This window comes from Elephantulus edwardii, unplaced genomic scaffold, assembly GCF_000299155.1.
Source record: "Elephantulus edwardii isolate Elephantulus edwardi_28Jun2011 unplaced genomic scaffold, EleEdw1.0 scaffold00025, whole genome shotgun sequence".
Lineage (NCBI taxonomy): Eukaryota > Metazoa > Chordata > Mammalia > Macroscelidea > Macroscelididae > Elephantulus > Elephantulus edwardii.
Genome location: NW_006399775.1, coordinates 3,114,794 through 3,120,793, shown reverse-complemented (window position 1 = coordinate 3,120,793; position 6,000 = coordinate 3,114,794). Strand labels below are relative to the sequence as shown.

General features: G+C 39.6%; 1 protein-coding gene across 1 annotated transcript in view; it reads right to left on the bottom strand.

Moving 5' to 3' along the window:
* The window catches only part of ERICH1 (glutamate-rich 1), a 195,599-nt gene that overhangs the window by 77,874 nt on the left and 111,725 nt on the right, over positions 1-6,000 (bottom strand). The window lies entirely within an intron of this gene.

The window sequence follows — 6,000 nt, the reverse complement described above, 5'->3', positions numbered from 1 at the left end:
GGGATTTGAGTCTTAGAAGATCCCATTCATCTATGTTATCTTCTCCTGGTTGTAGGTTTTCCAGGATACTGGGAAGACTGTTTATGTTATGGATTAGGACTTCTAGTGTTGTTCCTAGCTTTTCTGTAATGAAGTTTATAGTCCTTGGTCCAATTCTAGTCTAAAAAAGATTAATGAAAAGGAGAGTTAAGGAAAGAGGGAATGTATTAATGAGAATTACATCTATTATGAAAATTGTTTTAAAATCACTGTGATTACCAAATGTTGAATTATAAAAAGATTAATGAAAAATAAACAGATATATACTTTGTTTCAACAAAATGTAGCTTAAATATTTCATTTGAAAAATAAAAATAAGCCATAAAAAGATGCTTTTTAAATTTTTTTAATTTTGTGTGTGTGTGTGTGTGTGTGTGTGTGTACACCATCAAATCGGATCTGACTGGTACAAGAGGAGATTGCCCCTCCTTCTCCAGTAGAGCATCTGGTGGATTTGAACCATGTACCTCTGGGATTGCAAAAAGATGCTTTTATATAAGTATTGTTATGCCGTTGTTATATTCTGTAGCGTCAACTGTGACTCACAGTGACCCTATGAATAGTAGCTCTGAACTCTGCTCCATCCTGAGCCAGTCTCACTATCTGCAACATACCTGGGCCCATTACCTCACACTGTGTGTCCATCTCATCCAGGGTTTTCTCTCCTGCACTGGCTTTCTAACTGCCATCCTTCTAAGCATGATGTCCTTGTATAAGGACTGGTCCCTCCTGGCAACATGTCCAAAATATGCCAGCGTTTCAAAATTCTTACCTCCAAGAAGCAATCTGTTTCACGATCTCCAGACCAGACCTACTTGTTCTCCTGGCAGCCCCTGGTGTCTTCAATACACTTCTCCAGCACTTTTACTCAAAAGCAATGACTCATTTTGTGTTAATGTAGTCATGTCCCAGATCAAGTGCACCTTAGTCACTAGACTGACATTGTTGCTCTTCAGCACTCTAAAAAGGTCCCTGACAGGAGACTTTCCTAATGCAACTTGTCTTTGGATTTTCTGCCTGCTGGTTCCAAGAGTGTCGATTGTGGATCTGAGCAAGCTGGAACTGTTAACAATCTCAATCTTTTCTCCACCTACCATGATGCTGCCAGTTGGCATGATGGTGAGAATCTTTGTTTTCTTGATGTTGAGATGTAATCCATATCGAAGACTGTAGTTTTTTACCTTCTGCAGCAAATGTTTCAGGTCATCCTCAGTTTTGGCAAGCAAAGTTTTATCTTCTCCATACTCATTTTTTTTCCTTTCAAAAATTGCATTGTCTGTTTTGTTCATTCTACTGACATGATAGCTTTGTTCTTAATGATTTTTAAATAGCTTGTTATAAATTAAGAAAAATAACTTTTATCTGCTATGTAACATATAATTTCCTATTTTCTTTCTTTGCTTTTTTAAGTTTTTGTTGCATAGTATGTGTCCTTTGCATTCACTATAAAATTTGGTTATAGTCAGAGTTATGATTTAAGTTGTCTCTGCAAGAAATTACCTAATGTACAATTTTCTAACATAAGATTTCAAAATCATTGGCAAAATTTTTTAAAATATGAAAATTTCCAGTCTCTATCAGCCAGGCAATTTCTTAGGTTGACTATAATAATGTAAACTGATCCAGCATTTCTGAGTGGGAAAATACGTCTTAAAATTCAGAAATATATACATATATATTCACAAGATTATTCTCCCCACTCCTAAGAATGTATTTCCTAGATACAGAATATTTTCCAAAGGACCAATGTATGCACAAATGGATTTATTTTAAGATTTGGTGGTGGCGGCGGTGTGTGCTGTAGAGTTGGACTGACTCACTGCTGACCCTTCAGGGAATTATCAGAAGCATCAATCGCACAGGAGGAGACCGCCTTTCCTTCTCCCATGATTTCAATATTAAGAACCTGAATGTCTATCAGTCATGGATGAAAGGAAGTCAGTTAAATAAACCAAGATACTTTCATAAAATATCTTTTATCTGTTTTTTAAAATTCTGCAAAAATCAATCTATATACACAGAAAAGGGACTCTCCATAGCATATTAAGGGTAAAAACAGCTTTATTTTTTAACAACCCCCCAAATCCTCAGTCAGAACCAAGTCATAGCCAACTCTCCAGCAGATTTTCTGTGGCTGTAAATCACATAAGAAGAGATTATTCCTCTTTTTCCAATGGAGCTTCTGGTGGATTTAAACTGCTCTGGGGTTAGCACCACAATTCCCTATGGACTAGGCCAACCAGAGCTCCATTCAGTATATATATGGCAAGTTATAATTTATATGAAAATTCCCTGGATATATGTATCTATTGGGAAAAGTTATAATAAGTCATGATAAATTTTTATAGGTCTCTTTAACCTTGCTTGCTCAAAGTGAGGAGGACTTGAAACTACATCCATCAACATGGATTGCATTTCAACATTAAGAAAACAAAAATTTTCACCACTGGACCAAGAGTTGAATAGATGGAGAAAAGATTGAAACTCTCAAGGACTGCATCTTACTTGGACCCACAATTAATATACTTGGAACCAGCAGTCAAGAAATCAGGATATATATTACAGTGGAAAAGTCTGCAGTTAGGAAGCTCTCCAAATTATTGAGAAGCAATGGTATCAATTTGAGGACTAAGGTGCACCTGATTCAGACCATGGCCTTTTCAATCCCTTGCTATGCAGCTGAGAGCTGGATAACAAATAAGGAAGACAGAAAAAGAATTGATGCTTTTGAGCTAGATTGTTAGAGAAGAGTACTGAATATCCCATGGACTGCCAGAAGAACACATAGGTCTTGGAGAAGTTAAAGCCAGAGTGATCCTGGGAGGCAAAGATGGTGAAGCTTCATCTCTTTTAATTTGGACCTGTTTCTAGGAAAGGCTATTCCTTGGAGAAGGATATCATGCTTGGAAAAGTGGGGGGACAGTGAGAGAGAGGATCCTCAACCAACTGGATTAATTCAGTGACTACAGCAATGGACTTGAGTGTGTTGGAGATTATGAAGTTGGCATAAGATAGGCCAGGGTTCAGATTTGTTGTTCACAATGTTGCTATGGGTCATACGCAACAGCACCTAACAACAACAACGAAAGTCCTTGCCTATGTAGGTGATGTTTAAGTCCTTTTGAAATTCTGATGGTATTTTTTTCCACATAATAATAAATATATTTGTCATCAAGGAAAGTAAAATAATTTTCATTTGGGGAGGGGGGGAAAATCCCAAAGATCAGAAAATGGGAAAAAACTTGCCCCTCTTTCCTAAAGACTTGCTTGTGCTCCAGTTCATAAAAATTAGGTTCCCCTTTACAAAATTTCTGTGTATAGGCTCCAGGATCTAATCTGCTGCCACTGGTAGGTAGGTACTTGATCTCCTTTCATTATGAGAAAAAGAATCTTTTCAAAGCTGCTAACGTCACCATTTTGATGAAAAATGTCATTACTGAATGAGTAAGCTTACCTCTGGCTACAATCAAGCCTGCAGCTGGGGCTCTGGCAAAAATGACTCAGCTCACTTTCTTTCAAGTGACAAGTGCTTGCTAATAAGGACAGGAAGAACATTTAAAAGCAAAGAAGGGAAATGGAAGAGGGTGGCTAATAAGAATATTTACTTTCATTAAGAGGGGAAAAAAGAGAAGATTAAAGTGTAGAAAGTGGTAGCTCATGAAAAGTGAATTTTGAGCTAGTTAAGTGTACATTAAGATGGCATGAAACAAGATCACCTTTTTAAAAAAATAATGCACATACAAAGCATTAGTCCTAACTGTTACTTGAGGGTTCATGTAGAGCTAAAATTGAAATAATAAGACCATAGTTACATTTCTGTTTCTAAGGAGATGGGGCAGGCGTGGGGTGGGGTGGGAAAAAGGTGATGGTTATTAAGGCTTGCTGCTGTCTGTTGTAAAGCTGAATTCTTGGTTCAGCTATTCAAATGTGTTTAAAAATGCGGACAAAAGGGAAGCAGCATGAAGATTATTAATTGAGCTGCAAAAGATATAAATGTGAAAGACTTATTTTAAAATGAATATATTTTGAGGCTGAGTGAACCACAAAACATTCATAATAGGGAGACATTGATGCAGGCCCTAGCACTCTGGGTATAAAGTCGGTATTATGCTGCACTGCTAATCTAAAGGACCCCTGTCTCTAGTCATTCTAATCCACCAGTTGCTCCTTGGGACAAAATGGCCAATCTCTTTGCATTAAGATTTACACCCTTGGAAACTTAATGGAGGGTCACTATAGTCAGAATTACCTTGAGGCAGGGAATTTGATTTGGAGAATTAGAGATGACTAGACATTTATAAGAGGTAAGTAAAAAGAAATTTCATTTAGAACTTAAATTGGTTTTCTAACCAACACATAGTAGTTTAAAAGGAAAGAAACAGTGCAAACAGTATTAACTCGATTTTCAATGGGGCTAGACGGATCTTGGCTGAAAGCAGAGAATACCAGAAGAATGTCTATCTGTGTTTCATTGATTATGCAAAGGCATTTGACTGTGTGGATCATAACAAACTGTGGCTGACTTTGAGAAGAATGGGAATCCCAGAACATTTAATTGTGCTAATGCGAAACCTGTACTTGGATCAAGAGGCAGTAGTCAGAACAGAGCAGGGTAACACTGCATGGTTCAAAATTGGGAAGGGTGTACGCCAGGGATGCATCCTGTCTCCATACCTTTTCAACATGTATGCAGAGCAGATTATCCGAGAAGCTGGGCTCTATGAGGAGAACTGTGGCATCAGGATTGGTGGAAGATCTATTAACAATCTGCATTATGCAGATGACACAACCCTGCTTGCTGAAACTGAGGAGGACCTCATGCACTTGCTGCGAAGGGTCAAGGACTGCAGCCTTCAGTATGGACTAAGGCTCAATGTCAAGAAGGCAAAGATTCTCGCCACTGGACCAATTGGCAGCGTCAGGATGGATGACGAAGAGATTGAGAGTGTTCACAGCTTCAGTTTTCTCGGCTCCACAGTCAACACTCTTGGTACCAGCAGTCAGGAAATCAAAAAGCGTATCGCAATGGAAAAGTCTCCTGTTAGGGACCTCTCAAAGGTACTCAGGAGCAACAGTGTCTCTCTGGAGACTAAGGTGCGCCTGATACAGGCCATGGTCTTTGCAATCGCTTGTTATGCATCAGAGAGTTGGACAATGACTAGGGAGGACAGAAGGAGAGTGGATGCTTTTGAGCTGTGGTGCTGGAGAAGGGTACTGAATGTACCATGGACTGCCAGGAAAACAAACAGATTCATCTTGGAGAGGATTAAACCAAGCTACTCCTTGGAGGCAAGGATTCTGGGGCTTCGTCTGACATACTTTGGACATGTTTCCAGAAGGGACGGGTCCTTGGAGAGGGACATCATGCTTGGGAGGGTGGAGGGACGGTGCAGGAGGGGAAGACCCTCTATGAGATGGATTGATTCAGTGACTGGGGTAATCGGGATGGGTGTGTCAGAGGTGGTGAGGTTGGCACAGGATAGAGCAGGGTTTAGGGCTGTTGTGCATAGGGTCGCTATGAGTCGGAAACGACTCGACAGCACATAACAACAACAACAACAACAACAGACTTCCCCAGCCCAAAGAAGGCCCACTTTCAGCATACTGGCTACCACGGAGCTAGCCTCAGCCCCATGAGTACCCGGACCCTACAATGCAGCATGTCATAGGGATCCTATGTATAAAACAACAAAACACTGATCACATATTATCCTCACAATTGTTCCTATGTTTCAGCCCAGTGTTGTGGCCACTGTGTCAATGTATCTTGTTGAGACTCTTCCTTTTTTCCCCCTACTGACTATCTGCTTTCCCAAGCATGTTCTTTTTCATTGACTAGTTCCTCCTTACAAAATGTCCAAAGTACATAAGACATAGTCTTGGTAATGTGACTTCTAAAGAACATTTTTGGCTGTACATTTTATAAGCCTGATTTGCTTGTTGCTCTGGTAGTCCATGGCA